At 43.8% G+C, this 22,864-nt stretch overlaps 1 protein-coding gene and 1 long non-coding RNA gene across 10 annotated transcripts in view; one reads left to right on the top strand and one right to left on the bottom strand.

Moving 5' to 3' along the window:
- Sncaip (synuclein, alpha interacting protein) overlaps positions 1–12,003 on the bottom strand; it is a 140,083-nt gene extending 128,080 nt beyond the window's left edge. For 3 of the 9 annotated variants that reach the window (XM_006254719.4, XM_039096790.2, XM_063277309.1), the window contains exon 1: positions 8,986–12,003. The gene's annotated coding sequence lies outside the window, so the exon portion shown is untranslated. The other 6 variants (XM_006254721.5, XM_063277308.1, XM_006254720.5 and 3 more) reach the window with 4 other exon arrangements.
- Positions 12,004–18,468: 6,465 nt separating this feature from the next.
- LOC134483020 (uncharacterized) lies at positions 18,469–22,585 on the top strand. Its single transcript, XR_010059820.1, has 2 exons — positions 18,469–18,832; positions 22,368–22,585. It is a non-coding gene; the product is annotated as an uncharacterized LOC134483020 (long non-coding RNA).
- The last annotated feature ends 279 nt before the right edge of the window (positions 22,586–22,864 follow it).

Here is a 22,864-nt window from a genome sequence, read left to right as displayed (position 1 = left end):
AAACTGGCAAGTGTTGGTCAAATGGAGGCTAAGCCTAATTCTAATTGATTTCAGCATACTTTTTCCCTCTATATTTATTTATTCCCATGTGCATATATGCACATGTATGTGCATGTGTATGTTTGTGTGTGTGTGTGTGTGTGTGTGTGTGTGTACATGCCCCACAGCCCTCATATGCAACAGTACCCATGACTCATCTGTATAAAGGTCAGAGCATAACTTACAGGAGTCAGTTCTCTCCTTCAACCATGTGGGTGGTGGGTATAGACCTCAAGTCATGAAACTTGGCAGCTGACACCTTTATCCACCAGGCTATCCTGCTGACCTTAAAGGCATTTTAAAATTATTATTGAAGATTTCAGTGTGTGTGTATGTGTGTGTGTGTGTGTGTGTGTGTATGTGTGTGTGTGTGTGTATGTGTAGGTATGTGTATGTCAGTTGGGTACAGGTTTCTCTAGAGGACAGCAGAGGGCATTCCCATCCCCTGGAAATGAAATGCCAGGAAGTAGGGAGCTGCTGGATGTAGGTGCTGGGAGCTGAACTGGGGTCCTCTGAAGTGAAGTTTGTGCCTTTAACAGCTGAGCCCTCTCTCTTACCCCTCAAGCAGTCTGTAAATGGGCATGAGAGCCAATCGCATTCTTTGTCCTGATTTCAAGTGTTTTATTACTTAGATGAAACACTGATATCTTCCCCGGTTTCAAGCTTTGCAAATTTTTACATATGTGATTAGCATGGTTTATGTGAGTAGCAAACTTTTAGATGTGGTTGAATGGGTTGTTTGAAGTGACATTTATCACTGAGGGTAAAGTAGACGTGCAAAAACCATGTTTTTAACCAATTAGAAGCTCTTGCATAAATTTAAATACTGCCGCATATGCAAAGGCAATTGTACTCAGAATGTCAATCTCCCGTTTTCTCCGGGTGGGAGGGAGGGGTGGCGGGACAAAGTTAATTTGAAAGCACCAAGGGAGCAGAGCAAGCGCAGGATGACGACTCTAGCTGCTCCCTGCTGCAGTTTGCTTTCTCCATGTGCACCAATGTTCTGTTTGTCAACTGACCCTTTTGGTAATCTCAGTAAGAGGTGAACGAATGATTCTTCGTGTCTGGTCTGTCCTCCTGTTTGCTTTCTTAGAATGAATGAATATTCATTCTAGAATGAATATTATGGTTTAATATAGTATTGCTTGACATTAGAGAGTGGAATCAAAAGAGGCAATGTACACGTGGAGGCTCCGTACACAGTAGTGCAACCACTCAGTCATTCAGTTTCACCCAAATAGGGCTCTGTGACTCTGGACAGAGCTGGGAGATGGACTGGGGATTGTGGATGTTGTATGCTAAGTCTGAAAAGGCAAGCCTTCATATATCAAACTTAGTGTGGCAAGTAACCCCCTTCATTCATTAATATGTTTGCCAGCTTCTGACTGCATTTCATACAACAGCAGGATACAGATGGATGGTGAAGCTTCATTCCTTACCCTCTGACCCGGTTTGGGGAGCACACAAAGCCACAGGCACCTCCTGTCCAGGCAAGAGCTGAGGTTGGAGCTAAGTGTTGACTGAATCAGAGGGACTCAACCAGGGGAATCTAGAGTCCAAACCGGTATTCCGCTTTGGAACCACTAGCCACAAGTAGCTGGTGAGCATTGGAAATGTGGCTAGTCTGGGTTAAACATAAAATGCACATCAAATTTCAATGACTTAGTGTACAAAAAATAAGAAGAATGTAAGGTATTTGTTCAATGATTTGGAACACATGGAAATCCTAAGGTTTTAGATGCACTGAGTGAAGGAAAACATATTATTAAAATCAGTGTCCCATTTTTGCTTTTACTTAGGGTATGCCTATGAAAAAATGTGAAACCATCTACTTGTTGTCCATTTATAGAGTTTTGCCTTTTTGTGTGATACTTAAAGGGAAATTCTAGGGAGGTTCTGGAGAGGAATAGGCCGCCAGCAAGAGAAGTAACCATGGCATGAGAAGAGACACAGAGAGACCAGCAATGTTACTGCTTTCTGAGTTGTACTTCTGCTGCATTCATCTGCAGCAAAGGGAGCCAGAGAAGATAATCCAAGGTAATAACATCTCAAGCAAATTAAGAGCAGCTTATGGTTTAAAGGGAGCAATTCTCTACTAGGGGCCCTGGCAACTAGTTAAGTCCATCTTCACCCCACCCATGGTTAATCCATTTACTCACTCTTGCCTTCTCATCTGCAAGAGGAGACTGAGATGAACTCCTCTGCCTGGATGCCCCCAGCTCCTATTTCCCCTTTTAGATTTCTCTATGGGAATGTGTGGTATATGCATATATAACAGCAGTTGCTTGTGGAGGCCAGAAGGGGGCACTGAACGCTTGCAGCTGGAGTGATGGTTGGTTGGGAGCCAATCATGGATGCTGAGAACTGATCCTGAAAGAGCAGTTGGCTCTCGTAACCACTGGTCATCTCTCTAGCACAGTGTTTTCCTCTCCATGGCAGCCATTTAACCTTACAGCAGCGCGAAAAACATTACATGTGTTGAAATGGGAGACTGATGTCCAAGCTTTTCTTTGTTGGTCAGCCATCCCTAGAGAGACATTCGCAGGGAAACAAGACACTGCAACTCTCTCAGTCTTTGTCTCCTCACATGAAATAAATGGCTTCATTCATAGGCTTATTGTGAGAATTGAATAAGCAAAGTAATTATAAGGAATCTAGGAGCCACCCAGAGCAGAGAACCCTGGATCTCACAAATGTAGCCACTAGTTGTCCTCCTCTGTGGAATAATGATTCTTCTGATCTCCAAGCCATAGATGTCAGCCCAGAAAGTTTGGGTTGCTTCTTTCTCAAACTCTGTCTTGATGTGGTCACTAGGGACTAATTAAAAGCCAATCATGAAGAAAAAGTTGATAAATTATCTGAACAGAACTTCAAAAGGAATCTCACTTTATGTCCAATATTCTGAGCTACAAATATGAGGCTCAAGTTAGACGAAACGGGAAAAAAATCCAAAGAGATAAAAAAAAAAAAACCCTTTCTAAAAAATCTCCAAGATGAAAGATTCAGGAAATACAGTGTGAACAGCACTAAGTTTTAGCTCCCATGGGAACTAGATAGTACAGTCCTAATCTTCAGCTGTCTGTCTAGAGAGAGAGACGGTCCTGTCATCAAAGGGCTCTTGTGAGATCAAGAAGGATGTAATAGTATCCTGCTGAGGCAACAGCTCTCATGAAATCATGAAGATGAGAGGAAGGAAGCCATGCCAATGAGTACCTGAAAATGATACAGACCAGCCAGCCTGCACACACCCTTCCCTTTCCTCTCTCGCTCCCTCAGCAGAAGGCAAAGTCCACACCACAAGACTTTGGGACTTGTGGTAGGCACCTTGAACTTGTCCCCAGGACAGTGACAAGGTTGTGAATGGTTCTAAACACAGGTCCATGATTTGCCTGCTTCAGAAAGACAACCCATGACTGTGGAGAGGTTTGACTACAACTGGAGACTTGAGGCACCTTCTTTGGATGACTTGGGAAGTGAAGCTTGATGGTCTCAAACAAAGAAGAGATAAAGCGTCAGAGCCGAGGCAGGAAGCATCTATGGCTGACTAAGAGGTGGAGAAGGTAATGAAGAAGTCAGACCTAGTGCCAAGGTTTTGGGCTCAGGATTCAGGGAGGAGACCTGGTTTTCAGAAAAGTCAGCTGAGACAGACGCCTGCTCTGTACATTGGCAATACCCTTTCTCTCCTCTCTTCTGTATTTTCTTTTTAAGCCAGTCCTAGTATCATGAAAGGGACAAGGACTTAGAAAGGGATTTTTTTCAAATGTTTCTACTACCCTATCTGTTCCTTCTTACTTGAGGAGGTGCAGACTGTGACTTGGTTTCTCTCTCTTGCAACAAAGCATGATCCCTAACAATTTCTATGTCACAAAAGTAAAAGTTATTTTTCAGTAAGTGATAGATTAGAAAAAAACAGAAAGACAAAACAAAACAAAACAAAACAAACAAACAAAAAACAATCTACGTTACTATGACAGGAGTGCCCTGAAACATTTCAGTCCACAAAAGGCACTTAGGGATTTTTATAGCTGACTCTACCCTGAACAATGAACAGCCAGACCAGATTGTTTTAGAAAATGTTACTGCACCAGATAATGGCACGTTCATTCATTCAATTAACATTTATTGAGTATCTTCGGGGTTCTTAGGCTTGGGCAATAAAAAATAAACTATAAAAGTGTATGCTCAGGTTTAAGCTCGTCCATCCAGGGCTCGTTCACACAGCACATCTGTATGTGATGTCAGGAGGATTGTGTGAAAGCACTGAGACCAGGTGTTCTGTCTGGACCAGCAGCTGCACCTGATGGTAAAGACACCCCCGAATTTCAGCCGGGCTATCTATAAACGAGCTTGATGAAGCAGCAATTTGAATTAATCTTTAGGAGAAAGAACAGAACATGTTTAAAAACCCATTCCTTCCTAGCAAAATGTCCTCTAGCTAACAGTTGTGAAGGGATCCTGATGAGGCATTCTAATGGCCTGCCTTTTCTCTCTCTGCTCTCCATGAGAAAACCAGACTATACTGTGGATTTAACTTTTGACATTGCACCTATGGCTCACCTAAATATACCTTCCTTGTTGCTTCCTGCCTCACTGCCCCGTGCCTAGGCCCGACTCAGTTTTCAAGCATTCCTCAGCAGTGGGCATCTGTACCACCCTTGTCTACCTCCAGTGTAACTGGCCGTGCTCTTGAGGATACACATCCTATGTCAAGCCACCTTGGGCAGGCTGATAAGCAGTGCCCCTGGTTCAGGAACATTCATGCTGCCCCGGCTAGGCCAAAGGGGCCTGCTAGGCTCAACCTAAATAAGGAACATTGCTCCACATACCTTGAATCGTTATTTCCCTCCTGAACAAGTCCTTCTAACTTCCGTTTAACCTCTTAAGGTAACCGGGGATATCATAGTTGGTTTTCTGGTGCCTTCTTTACCCTAAGAAACTTTTCTATACACAGTAGTCAGTGAGATACAAACATAAGCAATAGCTAATACTGTGTGCTCTGTAGCTTATAACAATTTTGCCTTCACTCTGCCTCCTCTAATAAGCCTTTCTGGGATTGAGTTTTTCTCTCCCCCCACATAAATCACTTACTAATGTCCCCATGTCTCATAAGCGCACAATCCTCTGTCAGTCACTTAAACTCTTTTAAATCTCAGGGTGATTTTGACTCTCTGCTTTCACCACCTCTATTATCAGTCACCTAATCCTAAATCCGGAGTCTCCCAGAACACGGAGCAGTGGGCACTTCTCATCTTACGTGCCCAGCGGTCCGTAAGCACTCAAGATCAACGTTTCCGTATTTCATGACTTTGTTCTCAGCAGAATGCTCCCTCTATAATAAAGTGTTCTCAAAGGTCTCATAGGTGTATTTAAAAAAACAAAACAAAACTATTTTTGTAATTCCCTCCCATCTCAGGTGTTTCCTTTCTAAACCCCTTCAAATCTGGGGTGACCTTAGAATTTGATAAGCCAGTGGCAAAATAGCTAACATGACATGATCAGGCACTCAACACTTGCTTCTGCTGTGTGGTTACTCCTTTGCTACTCCTTCCATTGTTCTCTGAATAGAGATTGGGTACTGAGTGAGGAGACCCAGGCTAGCCTGCTAAAGAGAGCTTCCTCTCCTAGTCCACCCATGCACTTGGATAATAGCCTGACAACAGCCAGACAAGTAGTCAAGGCTATCCTAGACCCAAGGTCCTCCTCTCAGCTGAGTGACGATGTCACCTACAGGAACCTTCATTGGATTAGCAGAGCCCAGTCCAAACTGCTCACCAAAAGAACCATGATCTTTAGCCCTTTTAAGCAACTACATTATAGAATGACTTAATAACAAGTCAATCGGTAACTGATAAAATGTTTACTTTCTCCAAATTCTTTCATGGTTATTATTTAGTTTTGGGGGAACTCAATTCTGACATGTCTTGTTTCATGTTCTGCAGCATTATTTAAAATTTTAGGTATCCTATTCTCTGATTTTAATTCCCGTATGAAGAGATCATGCTGTGTGTATGTTGTGGTGTGTGTGTGTGTGTGTGTGTGTGTGTGTGTGTGTGTGAGAGAGAGAGAGAGAGAGAGAGAGAGAGAGAGAGAGACTTTGTTTTCTTTATGTGCGTGCATCTCAGTGAGTGGATTCCACATGTGTGCAAGCACTGAAGCCAGAAGAGGGCCCTGGAATATTCAGTAGCTGGAGTTGGAGAAGTTGGAAGTCACCTGACAAGGGTACTCTTAACCCATAAGCCATCTCTCTGGCCCATGCAGTCTATACTTTTATATTCTACATATTCACACACACACAATAACTAAGAGTCAAGTCAGACTTTTGAATATGTTCAGCCATCAATGAGCAATTACTCTTTTGGTCCTTTAATTTTGATTCAGATCTTTTTTTTTTCCTTGAGACAAGCTGTCTTGAAAATCACTAAGGATACCAGATGACCCTTGACCTTGTAGCTGTCCTCCTGACCTCTACCTGTCACTAGGTCCAGCTTTGATCATTAATTTTAGAGGTTTAATAGAAGAATTAAGTTGCCAAGCATAAAATATGAAGTCTGTTATCTAACTAGAAAATAATGCAGTTTATAGCTAAGAGACCAAATTATGTATTCATTTCAGGGAATGTTACTCTGCAAGTGAATTTGCATATAAGTCAAAGAGCAAAAGTAAACAAGTATATACAGGTCTCTGTTTCACAGAAGCAACTATTTGATTTTCACCACATATTATTTGTCTCGGAAGACCCATAGTTCTCCTATGGGATTTGCATCTGTAACCTGAAAGCTTGCCAAAAAACAGACTTTTTCTCTAAGAGTGTCACCGATCCTCTTGTGGCTCTTCAATTAGATTTTGCATTTAAAAGAGAAAGTCCCTTGTGCTGCTTCTAATGATGCACCTGCTACTTGGGAGATTTCTTCTTTTCACAAGAAACAAGTTAAATCTGGCAAGAAACATGGCTCCAGGCTCTCTCTGATAGTATCAAAGAGCATTTGTATGTTTCAGATGTTTTCTGTGGGTTTCCCTCCTAAGCACAGTGAAGTGTCTCCAAGTCCTTCCCAAACAACAATGCTGGCGATGGTTTTGGCTTCTATTCTCTGTTTGCACTGTACACCTGCACTGAACAGCTGTTTGGACTCAGCAAAGCTGTGACGTGGCACTCAGCAATCCACGGGCTTTAGTCACTTCCTTTCAGACATGGACAAACAGAACATATCGAATTAATGAATGGAATCCCCATTTCAGATGTACTGTCCTGTAAACTCTCTTCACAAACCGCTTAGGGACAATAACAGTTACATTCAAAATGATAAAACCTCTTTATAAACCTCCCCTTTAACGGCATTACTAACATTAGTGATGTTCTATGACCCTTAAGAGAAGCACCATCATTTGCTTTCTGATTCTAGACCTGGAAACGCATGTTATTTGATTAGAGACAATACCTAGCTAATGCTCCTTTAGAAAGAGACCTCTGTGATCAGTCCCCAAATGTCACGCATTCTTCTATTAGTTGAAAGGACAGTTTAAAGGTGTCTCCCAGCATTTTGCTATGCAGGAAGTAATTTAATATCCAGTCACATCAGAATCAGACACTGCCTCCCAGGTGTGCACACATTAGCATACGGGGCCTTCCTACATCTTGCTCTCTTGACTTTTGAATTTTTCAGTATGTACAAACGAAGTACAGATTTGAACGTATTCCCAACGGAGATGTCTGCTTCATAACGAGAAAGAGGTTTTTGCCTGCTTGCAGATTCAGCGCCGAAATGATGCCTGACCATAACGTGTTTAGAGTTGACACCTCGGAGAACTGACGTCTGTGCAAATGTAATCCCCATAAACCTCCCCAGATAGTCCTTATTTCATTTTGCAAACTGTACCCTGGCAGGGCTCCACAGCACGTGGTGTGTGGCGAGACTGTGTTGCGCCGCTCTTTCTTCCTAGGGGCTCTTTGATGGACACTGTCAGTAACAACCATGAGGAGCGGCGCCCCACCTCAAGCAAGTGAAAAAAAAAAAAAGGGCACAGACAGCAATGCTGCCGTAATTAACTTTCCCAAGGAAAGCAATGTTCTCGCAGGAAAAAACAACGTTTCCACCCTCCTAGCGGCTAGTTGGAAATGAGCAACAATGCAGTTGCCTTTTTGTCTCCTGAAGACTTTCTTTGCTGCAAGCAGTAGCGTGTTCCTCAAAGAATGCTAGTATTTCCTGTGGAAACTGTATGGCTGCCAGAACTGGCTCAGAATATTTCCCCCTTTCTTTTCGTAAAAAAAAAAAATGAAATAAACAAAACGTGGCATTTGACAATAGCCAACGTTGGCTTCATCCCCACTTACCACCTGCAAAGGAAAGTCACCGCCACTGAGAGGGTCAGGAAAGAAGCCTTCCCCAGGACGTGGATAATCCCGGGACGCCGGACAGCGCCGGGAGGAGGAGCTGAAGCTGGACGGGGCAGCCTAGGCGCCGCGGGGCTGATGGGCCAGGGGCTCCCTTCGGGTAGCGACACCACCCGGCATCCCCTTCACGTTTGTTATTGTTCTGGTTACTAGTGTAGCTATCACCAAGCCTTTGCCCCTCCCTGGGAGCTCTTAGGAGCCTCGGCACAGCCCATCCCCGCCTCCGGGACGATCCGAGGTAGCAGCAAGCAGAACGCCAGCTAGCGCAAGGGCCAATGAAAAGAACCATCCCCCTGCACCAGAGCCTAGGACTGGGAGGCGGGAGTGACTTGGGTTCCCCGGGGTGAAGCTGCCTGGGTTACCACAGCGATCCCCTCTTGTGGCTCTCTGCAGCGGCACCGCGCGGCTCCGGGCAGAAGGGACCTGAGGCACAAAGGGGGCCCCCCGGGGTCCCGAGAACCCGCAGGGTGTCGCCCGGTGCAAAGTTGCACGGGCTCAGCCTCGCCTGCTCGCGTCCCTCTCTTCCCTGCGGCGTCTGCGGGAGGACCTGGACTCACCGGAGCGGGAAGGGCGGCGGGAGGGATGGACGGACAGACGGCGAGAGCGGCGGGCGCAGGAGACCCCGGCGGGCGGCGGAGGCGCTGCCGCGGCCCCGCTACGTCACAATGCGGCCCGGCGGCCGGCGCCGCACCCCGGGCCCCCCAACGGGCGCGCGCGGGCGGGGACACCCGGGGCAGCGGGACGTTGAGATCAGGGACGCGACCACCAGGCAGGACCGACAGCGACCGTCCCCTTGATCCACAGCCCAGCCCACGCCCCTCGCTAGCAGCCGCCTTCCCCCAGTATCCCGGACCAGCGAACCTGCTGCTTCTGCTTACCTCGCGCGTTCACCTCCGCCGCCTTGGCTCTTTCCCGCAGGCTCTCTTCCCTCCTCCCCTCCCACTTTTGGCCCCCTCTTCCCACTTTCTTCCCCCGCCTCCCCTCTGGCTTTGCTGCCTCTCCTCCCCCCCCCCCCACCCTCCGTCCCCCGCGCGCTCTTTCCTCCTTGGAAATGATATCTCCCCTCACCACGATCCATGAATCAACCGCTGCCACCTCATTGGTCCCCAAACCATTCCAAGGTTCCAGCATAAAACCGGGAAATGAGAAAAGGAAGGTGGACACGGTCCTGGGAAACTGTCTTGTCTGAGGAGCGTTTTGGCGAGAGTGCTATGCCTTGGCACTGCGTCTTCAACCCCCAACGTTCCCCTCTCCAAGTCTCGCCCACCCTGGAAGACTTAGCCAAGGAGTAAAGGGGCAGGGTTGGGTTTTTTGTTTTGTTTTGTTTTTGTTTATTTGTTTGTTTGTTTGTTTTTATTTTTTGTTTTTTCTTTTTTGTTTTTTTTTTGTTTGTTTTTTTAACCCAGAATGTTTTGTGCTCCTGGGTGGGTGGCGCTAGAGATTTGGGTCTGAAATGACAGTTGGTTAATTCAGCCGTGTACCCTGGACCCTGTGATGATAGTAACTTTACTCCTAGCACACCTTATGGAGGACGCACAGTAATGCCTGCAGCGGAGGGTGAGCACCTCTTTCCTATTTCTGAAACAAAATACAGGAAGAACAGAAGCACCCATAGCAACCTTGGCTCTCTGTTGCCCTCTTGGAAAGCTTTAAATAGCTTTGGACAAATTTCTGTTCCAGGATTGGGAAAGGATTTGAAGAGTGTTAAAGGAAAGCCATCGTGGGTTACATTCTTGTTCCAGGACATGGCCGCTTGCTTGAGGTTGTCCAAATGAGAGTGCGAAGGAAAGACTGAGTTCCCGTCAAATTAGGGTTCATCTTGCTCCTCTTTCAGCCAGTTCTCAAAGGTGAGAAGGGCTCTGAGATCCAGGGAAACCCAGTACTACCTAGGTGCTGGCAGTGGGATGCGTGCCAGCGTGTCACAGAAAAGACACTGCCAGTAAGAGAGAAGGGCCTGGGTGTTTTAAAGCTAGGTTTCTGTGAGTGATTAAGAGTGAAGCTGGAAGTCATTCTTAGGAGACACATATGTCTATTTTAGGATTAAAGATAATCAGAGTAATCCTTGTCCTGCACACAACTGGGTTCCTACCTCTAAGGCCTGCCATAAATGTCACCCCTAGAAATGACATCCTTGGACGTGATCAGAAGACAGCTCCATATGATTTAATCCTCTTCCCTACTCTTAGATGTCTTCCCCAGGTTTTGACTAAAGAGCGAAGCATATGATCACACAACTCTGCCATGTGTTTACTGTAACTTATCATGGCTAAGTACTGCACGGAAAGTGGCTTCACAATTTTTAAAAATACATATCCTCTGGTAGAAAATATGAAATCGGATGACATCATACGCCACTAAAAATACTTTAGAATATTGGTTTTAATTTTCTCACATCTGGTTAGAATAAAACTTCTTTTTTCCTGGTGTAAACTCTGAGGAAAGCACATCTTGCTTCGATCCAGTAGATATGGATAGAATGGGTGTTTTCTCTCTGACGTGGAGCTAGACAGAGTAGAAACGTCGATGCCTGCCTTCTTGACTTCACTGAATCCTTTGGGGGGGAAAAGATTCAGATTTGAATTTATTGAAGTCAATAAATGTTGAAAGATAGGTATCCCCCTTCTGGTTGCCCTGGACACCCTACAGTTCTTGTACTGATCCAAGTGTTTACATGATTCAGTGAGAGGCTGGATTTTGTTGTATGTACCAAAAATGGATTGCCTGGGGTGAAGAGGGTTTCCTGGCCTCAGCAACCAGCATGCAGCAGCACAAGGCAGAAATCTTTGTGATGTTTCATCAGTTATTTCCCCTATTTTATTTTTTATAGTTCTTTTGTTACTTTTTTTTCTGTTCCCAATATGTTTTTGATTACATACTTACCATTGTTTCCATGTGATTGTTTTTACGCTGTGATTTAAATCTAGGCTTGTATACACTTTCCCACATAGACCTCGTGTTTGCTTTTGTTTGGACTGTTTGCTGGTTTGCTTCTCCTCTGCAAATCCGTGCCAAATCCCGACCACAAATGGATACACCAAAGTGTGGCAGTAATGAAGTAGTTCAGTTCAAACAGCTGTTAGATTTTTAGATTGGATGGCAAGAACGACAGCTTCCTCAGCATCACGTTGACTTCTTTTTAGCCAAATGAACCAGCTAATGCCTCATCTTTCTGATTGCTCATTACCGACATCCAGTCTCTGGTAGTCCAGTTCCTAATAAAACCGCCTGTTGTGTGGAGTTCTGAAAGAGTGCCTGAGCTAGCCACAGCCAAGAGACCATTTACCTCTCTCACCATAGCCCCTACCTATGCTCGCCATGCTATCTGCTGTGCTCCTCTTAGTGACCATATTTTTGCCTCTTGTCCATTTCTTATCCCTACCATTCAACTGTCAGTTCCTGTGGCAATGACGACAAGCTCCCATTATTCACATTTGGGTCCTCAGCACTGAGCACATTTTTATACTCAGAGTTAGCTACTGAAAATAATTAGTGAAGAAGTGCGTTCCACTGTAGATCATCTGCCAAAGAGCTGCCATATAATTGCTCGCTCAATTATTACAATTAAACATCTGCCTGCTCTATGATTTGGTCCGATTTTTGTGATATATCTTTATCGGTCTGTGAGGATCGGATCAAACTACCTCAAGTGATCAAACAGAAAGAGGTTTTTCTATTTTTAAGTTCATGTTTTAATAAAATATTCAGCCTTGTAGTAAAGGCCTTTGAGTCAGTCTCTCTCTCTCTCTCTCTCTCTCTCTCTCTCTCTGTGTGTGTGTGTGTGTGTGTGTGTGTGTGTGCGCACACGTGTGTGTGTGTGTATCTGGCTTATTAAAGAGAGGCCTATTAGAAGTCCTCTCTGAGAATTATAGTTTGGCTGCACTGGGCTACTTCTTAAAATTCTGGAGCCAAGTTCACTCCATTTGCTTGGCTTTCAGTATGTTTGGTGCTAGATTATCTGCACCAGGAATCTGATGATCTTAAGCAAATGTGTTCGCATCTGTCAAGAGAGGTTAGGTAGTGATACAGTAATGAAGAGCCACAAAAACCACCACCCTCCACTTCCATAGACTAGGAAGAGCGTATTTCTCCTCCTCAGTGTCCTGCGGTTTCAGATCAGAGCGTCTCTGTCTCACAGTTGAGCTTGGTTCCTCAGAGGAATGGCATCTCTAGCCTCACACACTGGAAAAGATATGCCTAATTCCAGCCACTTCAGAATTACAGCTCGCCGAATATCACTAGATGAGCAGCTCTACAAAATGACAAGAGGATAAAGGAGTCCAATCCTCCAGGACACCCAGAATACCTGATCAAAACACCGCATGGAATTATGAACACATGGCACTTCCTGTTGATGTAAACCATAGGGAAGAACTTTACAAATATATTCTGTAGTTACATTTATTTCTCAAGTAGCTACTGAACCAAAAGTAGAAGAAAATGCGATTTTGCCAAATTTGCTTAGTTTTTTTCTTTTTTCTTTTTTGTTTGGTCTCCTCAGAGAAAGGGATAATTGCAGACAGACATGGTACGACACTGTTTTGTGCCAAGTTGTAGGACACTCTCAGTTTTTCTTTATACTTCCTTTCCCCCTTTTTCTTTTTGCTTTGTTCTGTTTCAAGATAGGGCTTCTCTGTGTAACCCTGGCTATCCTGAAATTCATTCTGTAGGCGGGACTGGCTTCAAACTCAGAAATCTGCCTGGCTCTGCCTCTCAAGAGCTGGGATGACGTCATCTGCCACCATTGTCCAGCCCTTACTCTTACGTCTATCTATAGATCACGTGTCTTTGTGTGCCTGAGCCATGACTGAAAGAGATTTGACATTCATCACCTTGTCTCCATGACGACCTCACTCTCCCTCTTCCTTCCTTCCTTTTCTTCCTTTCTTTTCTTCATTTCTTCATTAAGGTTGATTTCATTTTACACTTCTTACTCTCAAGTGCCAGCCGTATGGGTCATCTCAGCACTTTGAATAAAATTCTACACATCTTAGTTTCTTTTCCTGTTGCTGTGGTAAAATATCCCGATACAAGCAATTTAATAGAGATAGAGTCAACACTGGCTCACAGTTCAAGGGTATGGTCCATCATAACAGGGAACTCAAGGAAGAGGAAATGAGACAGCAGGGCAAACCATCCCGAATCAGGAAGCAGAAAGTGATAATGTGCTCAGTCAGCTCTCTCTGCCCCACTCCTCTTTCTCTGTGTGAATGGCCATACATTCCTATACAAAGGCCAGAAGAGTATATCAGGAGTATTCTATTTCCCACTACTGTTATTTTCTGAGACAGGACCTTTTCTCTGAAACTGAAGCTCACTGTTTAGGCCAGAAAGCTCCAGGATCTGTCTCTGTCCCTCAGCATGGGGTCTACAGACACTTGTGGTGATGCCTGGCTTTTTGTGTGGGTGCTTGGGGGATTTGAAATCAGGTTGTTTTCCTCACAGCAAATACTAACCTTCTATTCCACCAACCTCCATTACCACTTACAGTCCAAGGTCCAAGCCCAGAGAAAGTTGGTGCCCACTTGTAGCTGGGTCTTCTCACCTCAGTAATCTGATCAACAGAGCCCTTCACAGGAATGCCTAGAGGCAAAATAATCCCTCACACTGTCTGGAGACTTCTCTTTGGTAATTTCTAATCCTACCAAGTTGACAGTTAACCCTAACCACCACACAGCCACGCCTTGTCAATTTGACAACCAAATGCATTATTTTAAATCACAGCCTTCCGCTCCTTTTCTTCAAAGTCTCACGTCCATCTCGTAAGGCAAGAATATATTCAATCCAATCTCAAACGTCCTTCAACCTAACAGTCAAACAAAGAGCTCAGGGCCCATGTTCCGTCTGAGATTCAAGGCAAATTTTTTAAATGTGAACTATAAAATAAAATCCAAGCTATGTATTTTCGATGCACAATGTCACAAAATAAACAGAATAAATAAATGACAGGGAAGGACTGGAGCACAGTAAGGAATTATAGGATCAAAACAAGAACAAAATCTATCAGAGAAAATACCAAGTCTGACTGCTCCATGCCTGGCACTTGGGAGTCATGATGATTGGCCAACAACTCAGGTAACCCCGCCCCTTAACCTCCGCAGCCTGCAACACTCAGAGCCTCTCCCTTAGGCAAGTTTCATTATGTGATTACAGCTATCCTCAGAGCTGCCCATGGTCCAGGAATCTCTAATATCCTAGTATCAGCACTGCAAATGTAGACTTCGTTTCAGTTTCACACAATAGGCTCCCAGGGCATCTTTGAAAGGGACTCCAACCCGGATGCACATTGTCTGGCTTCAACTGCTCTCTTAATGTCTGGAGTAGGACTCCATCACTCTGACAGTCTTGAATCATTTATGCCTGCCAAAGCCCTATCATGTGGACAGTGCTGCCGAATTCTGCTGCTACCAGATGAACTTGGCCTCAGTGGACCACAGCTGGGCTGACCCTGGGGAAATACTTCTCCGGACAGATGTCTTGGAGAAGCAGGAAAGCCCTTCAGTTTAGGCTTTCTTCCCTCAAATGAATTTGGAACCTCACAGGATGGAGCCTCTGATGGGCCAACTTTTGTTTTTGGGGGCAGTTTTCCTATTGTTCAAGTGCAACACAGACCGTTTCTCTCTAACTATTACAGATGCTTTCTCAGCAAGTTGCTCTGCCAGATAAACTAGTCCATTACATTTAAATTCAAGTTCACTCAGGTTATCAGGATACGGCAGAATGAAACCAGATTCTTGGCCAAAGTTTCACAACACTGGCCCTCTTCCCTCCTGTATCCTATATAGTCTGGGCCTGGGAAACCGACTGAGGCAACTCAGAGATGAAGAAGCGACCTTGTGCTGAGGCAGTAACAACCACACATCCAGAAAGGCTGGGATAGGGTGGGGTAGGCTGTGCTTGTTCTGAGAGAGGGAACCTACTCTACAACCTGTGCAACACAGAAGCGGGGGCGTTTAGCGTCAGTGAGAGGCTTCTATGGGGAACATTCTCAGGCTGTAAATATCGGGGAGGAGGAAGCTGTGGTCCAGAGTTTCTGCAAACACTGGTCAATTGTCTGTAAATACTCCTACTTAGACCAGAGGAAGGCTTTACCTCCCCTCTGAGTCTCACCCGGGGAAAGCTTTGCCATTTTCGTCTATCTGAAGAATCAGGGTCCGGGACGTGGTTGTGTTTATCTCAGCCACACACGTTCTTGGCTCATGGAGGACCTCATCTGATCGCCACACCTCCCAGTTCTTTGCCTCTGAAATTTCATGAGCTAGGCCTCCATTATCTGAATATCCCATCCCATCTCATCTTCCAACTTCCTGCCAGAATGGCCCAGGATGCTCTTCTTGCAGAGTTCAAAGGCTTTTCCAGCTCACAGACCCAATCTCTTCCACATTGCTCCTAAAACCCGTTCCAAACACTTAAGCAAGAACCACATGGTCAAGTTATGACAGCAATGCCTCCAACTTCTCTGCACCAATTTTCTTCATTTCTTTTCCTACTGCTGTGATAAAATACTCGGACAAAATCAATTCAAGGAAGAATGGTTCCTTGTGGCACATGATTTAAAAGTCAGTGAAGGCAGCAGGCTCTCGAAGGAGCTGGTCTCCTTGCCTTGTATCCCTCCCTAATCAGGAAGCTGACAGGGATGGCTGACGCTGCTGCTTTGTTGTCGTCCTCTTTTTTATACATTTCAGAACCTAAGCCCAGAAAATGGTGTCACTTGCTTTAAGTCCTGTCTCCTCACCTCAATTAACCTAATCAACCTACCTACTTACCGGTGTTCCTGTAGGATTGCCTGCAACTGAGTTTAGATCGTGTCAAGTTGGTAATTCGCAGTAACCACCACAGCGAAGAAGACAAATCTTACAGTTTAGCTCCATTTTAAAAGAGAATCTTAAATAATAAAAGATTCAGTGTAGAAGTGTTGTAGATTGCTAATCTGCAGTCAGTCAAATTACTCTGCTTTGTCCACTTGCATAGAGATAGGGTTTTGTTTTGTTTTTCTTTTTCCTTTAAGTAATGTTTTTAAGTGAAGGCAATTAGACTGTGCAAAATTAAATCAGATGAGAGGTCGCTAGAAGCAAAGAGAATAGTCACGAGAGACTGAGGTGAACTTGTAGTATTTTGGAACTGCATGAGGCTGCATTGACATCTCTCTTGTTTTCTGTGGTCCCACTAACATTGCTTGTCTTTAACAGGTTGCATATTCCTTTAAAAAAATAGCTTCTCAGGGTGACTCACCCTTAGATCATTTTGAAAGATTTCCTTGGACACATCTATCAACTGATGCTCCCCAAGATTGATGCCAACAATGTCAAAACCTACTGTAGCCTCATCCTACAAGTATCGGTGACTGGGAAGTCCCAATTTCCCACATGTTTTGGGGCCACCTTTGCCCTCAAGACTTATCTGGGAATCTCGGCACACTCTTCTCTCATGGCCCCTATTATTGCCATAGGTAACTCTTCTATCTACCTGTGAAAAAACAGGATAAACACAGGCGTTTTCCTTTTTGGCCAGAATGTTGTGACCAGTTCAGACACAGATTTCCCCACTTCCCATTCCTGTGCCAGGAATGATTAACTGAGATTAAAAAGATTCTTCGCTCTAGATCTTTCAAGATAGAGGTAAACTTCTTCTGTTCAGCTAAGCCAGTCTAAGCTCCTGATGGTTGCAGAGTTAACCCAAATGTAAACGGTCCCACCTGTAACTTGTCTTTTCTCTGTGTAAAAATTCAAGTTGACAAACAGAAATGCTGATGTTCAGGTTTTGGACCTTCTTATTGCAAAAACACGACTGAAAGCAATCTGGATTTTTGCCTTTCCTCCTTTGAGTTCACTGATTACTTTTCTATTTTCATCACTGATATGAACTGACATCCTCTGTCTATAAAATTCTTAGTTCTAAGCAAGTTTTACAAGTAATAATTATTTTGTCTGTGAGGGCAATTCTTAACACTCTACAGAAACATAACATGAATTTAAAAAATTCTTTAAATTAGCTTTATTTAATTTTGTCTCCAATTTTTTGTTACTAAAACAAATATTCTATATCGCAATATTCAGATTTAACTTCTATCCACTTGCTAAATGGTCACTGACCCTGTTCTAATGAGACATGTACATAGCAACATAATTAATAATAAATACCAATAGGATAAATGTTTTTCAAGATGCAGGTCTAGGGTGGAAGTTTTCATCAATGCAGATGTCACAGACTGAGGTCTACTTAAAAGACTGACAGAGAAACTAAGAGAAGAATGGGCAGAAGGAAGAAAGTGGGAGGAAAGGAGAGAGATGATGGGGTGGTAAGAGGAAGGGAAGGAGGGAAAGGGGGTAGATAACATTTTCAGAGGCAACACCCAGGTTTTCTTCTTTGGGGATATGATTACAGGACAGTGTATGTAAATGCAAGGTTTTTTTTTGAGGGGGGAGGCAGGCTGACCCTTACTGTGGATTTCCGTTTGCATGGGCTGGGATTAAGGAGAGGGAAAATTCACTGAAGACAGAAAACTTGGGGCTAGGAAGTCTTATGAAATTCTTATTCTGTAAGATTGAAGCACTCTCGGGCAGGTGTTTGACACTATGGACTTCACACACGTGCACAAACAGTTAAGTCTGTACAGGGAGCTTTTAGAGCTTGAAATTAATTATACATGTTCTCGCACACATATGAAAAGAGTGAAAATCAGATACACACATACACGCACAAAGAGAGAGAGGGGGGGAGAGAGAGGGGAAGGAAGAAAGGGGGGAGGGAGAGAGATTGAGATTCTTTTTTAAGGAATGCAGGTCATCTGAATATGGTTAGTTCATGTGAAAAGGAAGTCAAGTCAGCCTTGGCACTTTGAAGCAGATAGTGGCTACAGACTGAAATCTCTGACAAGTCTTCAGCTGTTAACTATGTACTGCACATGGTGCTATCAGTAACTACAGAGGGTCCCACCCCCCCCTTAGATAAGAATGTGCTGTTAGCCTGTAATAATGTTGTATTATAGTATTATATGTGATAAAATAGTATCATAATATATATCCAACTCCATACGACTCTACTTTCTTCATGAGTAATTTGCCATCCTATCCCATAATCCTTCAGGCTGACTAGGTGTGTTTGAAGATCATCTGGAGGCTTACAGATGACTCAGGTGGCCATGAAATGAAAAGGGGGGATTTAGATCTTAAGGGGATTAAAACTATAACCGACTTTGGTCTTGTCTCCATCTTTAAGCAGCTTTTGTGGGTTAATAGAAGCAATTTCCCCCTTGAGTGAGCCATGCACAGGCACTGGAATTGGTTACTTCTAAGTAGCGGCAGACGAACGCCAGTGTACGGAATGTGTGATGTTAATCCTCTCCGCTCCGGCACAGAAGAAATCCAATTTCCAAACAGTTCTGGGGGAAGAAAGACTGGTTCTGAGGTAAGGCATTCGGTCTTTTAGGTATTGCTATCCTGTGTTTTACTTTCTTGACCACATTTATACACATTCCTGGCCTGAGGAGAGGTGGCCTTCCTCAGAAGAAAGCTAGGGAATGCTAAATGCACAATAAACTGAATGAAAAGAGCTGAAGGCTGATTTTCAAAAACAGTTCTCCTTATAGATGATGAAAAAAATTTAAGGTAGGTTGTGGGAATAGAGAAAGAAGTGTGTTTCATAAAATTCAAAGTTCAGGGTAACCCTATAATGTAGAGGTTAAACTCACTGACCTATGTGCCACGTTTTCTGAGCTGAGACTTCGTTTTTCACTGTTTTCAACAACATTTAATGTGACCAGACCTTAGTCTCCTAGACTAGAAAATAGGACAAGCATAGGCCTTACTACAAAATCTCATGAGATTTAAATAACATAATATTCTGTAATTATTGAAAAAATGTACATATTAGGATAATCTGAGATGTGTGTTTAGTAAATGACCATAAAGCCTTCTAGATGAATCTGCTGCCAATATGTCAGCTCAGGGAGCCTGGCAGGTTGCAGACCTCTATTCTCTGCATTGTGGCATCATTAAACAGAAGCAGAATTTTTCTCTCGTTTTAAAGATTTATTTTTATTATTTTTTAATTGTATATGTGTGAGTGGTGGTGGTGGGGAAGAGGACTTTACAGGCCCCTGCTATGTCTAGAAATGGGTGCCAGATATCCTAGTAGGGACGGTAGTTAGAGTTTCCTGTAAATCACCCTCTGAGGGTCCTGACGACTGGACCAGGTCCTTTGCAAGAGAAATAAGCTTTGCTGAGCATCTCTCTGGCCCCCAAATGATTTAAACCCCATTGTAGTTCACTTTGTTTTGTGCTTGGTTGGTTGATTTTTTTTTTTTTTTGAGTCAGGATCTCAGTATATAGTCCAGCTTGGCCTCCAACTTGTGATCCTCCTGCCTCAGCTTACTGGATGTAGTGATTACAAAACAGGATTACAGTTTGTCACCTTATGTGGCTGAACCTTGATCAATCTGTGGTGTGTATAAAGCCTCCCACGACCCCTTTGCCACGGCCATTTAGATTACATGCAATGCTGTTTAGAAAGCTTTTTGATTTGTGTTTAAACGTTGTTGTTGTCTCTCTGGCAGTTCAAGCCATTAGAACCCTTAGATCTCCTCATTTGATATTTAACTTTGGTCTGTAAATGGCACTTAGCATTCTACCCAGACTTTCACCGTTGACTAGCCACTCAGGATCAGATGAAAAGGAAGAACTTTCAGAAATGCAGCATCTTTAATGAGAGAAGCACCATCAACATTTTTAACTAGGGGGTAGAATAGAATGTAATAGGATTTTGATATGTTTTCCATTAATGTGATATAAATGGAAAAAACACAGTCCATGGATATTAAATACTTTGTACTGACTAGTTTTGTGTATCAACTTGACACAAGCTGGAGTTACCACAGAAAAGGAGCCTCATTTGTGGAAATGCCTCCATGAGACCCAGCTGTAAGGCATTTTCTCAACTAGTGGTCAAGGTGGGAGGACCCAGCCCATTGTGGGTGGTGCCTGGGCTGGTGGTCTTGGGTTCTAGAAGAAAGCAAGCTGAGCAAGCCAGTAATTATGTAACATCCCTCCATGGCCTCTGCATCAGCTCCTGCTTCCTGCTCTGCTTGAGTTCCAATCCTGACTTCCTTTGGTGATGAAACAGCTATGTGGAAGTGTAAGCTGAGTAAACCCTTCCCTCCCCAACTGACGTCTTGGTCATGGTGTTTGTGCAGGAACAGAAACCCTAAGACTTTATGCATTTACTCAGCAAATATTTCTCAGCTCCTGCAATGCATGGGGTACATAGTACATGCTCATTGTTTAGAAACTGTGCAGATGAATGAAATAAAACAGAACAGGCTGTTCAGGCACAGTTAATAGACAAGTGTATTCCAGGTGCCCCAGCACAGTAAAGACAATAAGAAGATAACTGATGGAAGAGGGAAGAAACGGTCTGGATGGTGAGCAGTGCCTTTGGTCGTTAAGAATGAAAAGTGAACAGTGTGAATGAACGTGAAAGGAAGTTCAGTCTGCTCAGAGGAAGCAGCTGGAACTGCTGAGCCTCCACCTGCCACCCGCTCATGAGACAAATCAGTGATCAGAGTTGCTCTCAAAGAGCCGAGTGATTTAGGAGCGTCTTAGAGCAGCCTACATATGTCCAAAAGCCACAGCTAGTATCCCCTCCACTGCTAACCGTGGACCTGGTAAACACACGTGGAAATGTGTCAGAGTAAAAGACATGAAGAGGTTCTGAATGGACACTCCATGTTATGACCATAAAGTATCTATAGACAGGGCATCTATAGAACGTCTGTAGACAGGGTGAACTCGCAAGGTCCCCTGCTTGGTGTGAGGATCAAGCTCTAAATATGTGACATTATGCTAGATAGTACTGAGACCAGGACACAGATCTAGGAGCAAGATGGGTAGCAGAAAAATTAAGAAGTCAAGACAACGTCTTTGCGCATCATCAATAGTCAGGTAGAGTCTGAAATGATATTATCTAAAATTAGAATTATGACCTAGAAATGTAAAGTGTTTTCATTAGATTGCCCCACCTTCTAAAATCTAACATGCCTTGGAAATGGCTGTGCTACTACACAGGCTAGAAAGAAAGAATTTGGAGTTATCGTGCAGATTGGAGAGAAAAAAATTTAAGAACAATAAAATCAATTCTGTGTTCATAGCACCCAGAACTGCTCAGACATGTGCAGTATTATGTCTAGACAGAGCAGGTCCACAGCAGAAATGTTTAGTATACCCACACACACACACTTCTCTACCATCCCTCCAGCCACCACAGCCATGGAGTACTTGAAAGTCTACACTGAGATGTATTTCAAATACTGAATCCGTAAATGGAGTCCAAAATCTTGGTATGGGAATAATATAGAAAATATCATTACTAGTTTCATACACACACACACACACACACACACACACACACACACACACACGATTAAACAAACCATTCAAGCTAGTTTCATGTAGTATTAGTTTTCCAGCACAGTTACTAAAATCCCTAAAATCATCTATATTATTTTCCCTGTGTTTCTACTGGACATCTGGGAATGTGTAAAGTCATCTCTCCCTAAACATCCATCTCAAACCACCCTGTCAAAACGGACAGCAGTGTTGTCACAGGGGAGAACGAGTGGTTAGTCTGTTACAAGTTTCCATGGAAAGTCATGGATGGATGTGACTGCCATCCCGTCTTGGAAAAAAAAATGATGTTTGGCAGAAAACGCATCAATAAATGTCATCAGGAAATTACTGATGTATTCTGTGAATGCTTCGGCAAGGGAACTTGGAATCTTAAAAACAGAGCAGAACAAAGCATTGCTCCTTCCTGCTACCCAGTGACTGAGGGTCGCAGAATATATATTGACCTTCGGATGTATCGTGCTTTCTCAAATTGAAGTGAGTGGGTGAATACATATTAGTCTACAACCGTAACCAATCTCTTTCTCCTTCTGCCTCCAAAGGAAACAACCACGAAACAAGCCGCTGCAGTCAACAGTTTAAACACCCGATGTAAAATGTGCAAGCTTCTGGACAAGAGCCTCTCTCTGATAGGCTACAAAATATGTTAATGGGAGTTGATGAGAACTGGATGCAGAAAAACCATTACATCCTCAACTGTTGGCTGAAGGAAAATCCTTTTCCTTGACAAGATCTGAGTAAATGCTTGCTCTTAGCAAAAGAACACGTCATGCTTCAAAGTGACCAGTCCGTGCGCTTACTGTTTGACTAATCCACTGGCTTCCCCTGTTTTGGGATGGTTACAGAAAAGCCGGTTTTGGAAAGTTTCTCTTTGGCTCTAATACTTGGCAAACGAGCTGAGTGTCCTCTGCTCTTCCTTGAGTTAGTTATAAAGCTGTTTGTCATCTCGAGTATCCGGAACACCTGCTTTTCCAAGGACTGCTGGCTCAGGAAAAGAAACATAAGTTATTTTTATGAAATAACTCACCGGCTCAGGAGT

This window comes from Rattus norvegicus, chromosome 18, assembly GCF_036323735.1.
Source record: "Rattus norvegicus strain BN/NHsdMcwi chromosome 18, GRCr8, whole genome shotgun sequence".
Lineage (NCBI taxonomy): Eukaryota > Metazoa > Chordata > Mammalia > Rodentia > Muridae > Rattus > Rattus norvegicus.
This window is presented reverse-complemented; position numbering and strand designations above follow the sequence as displayed.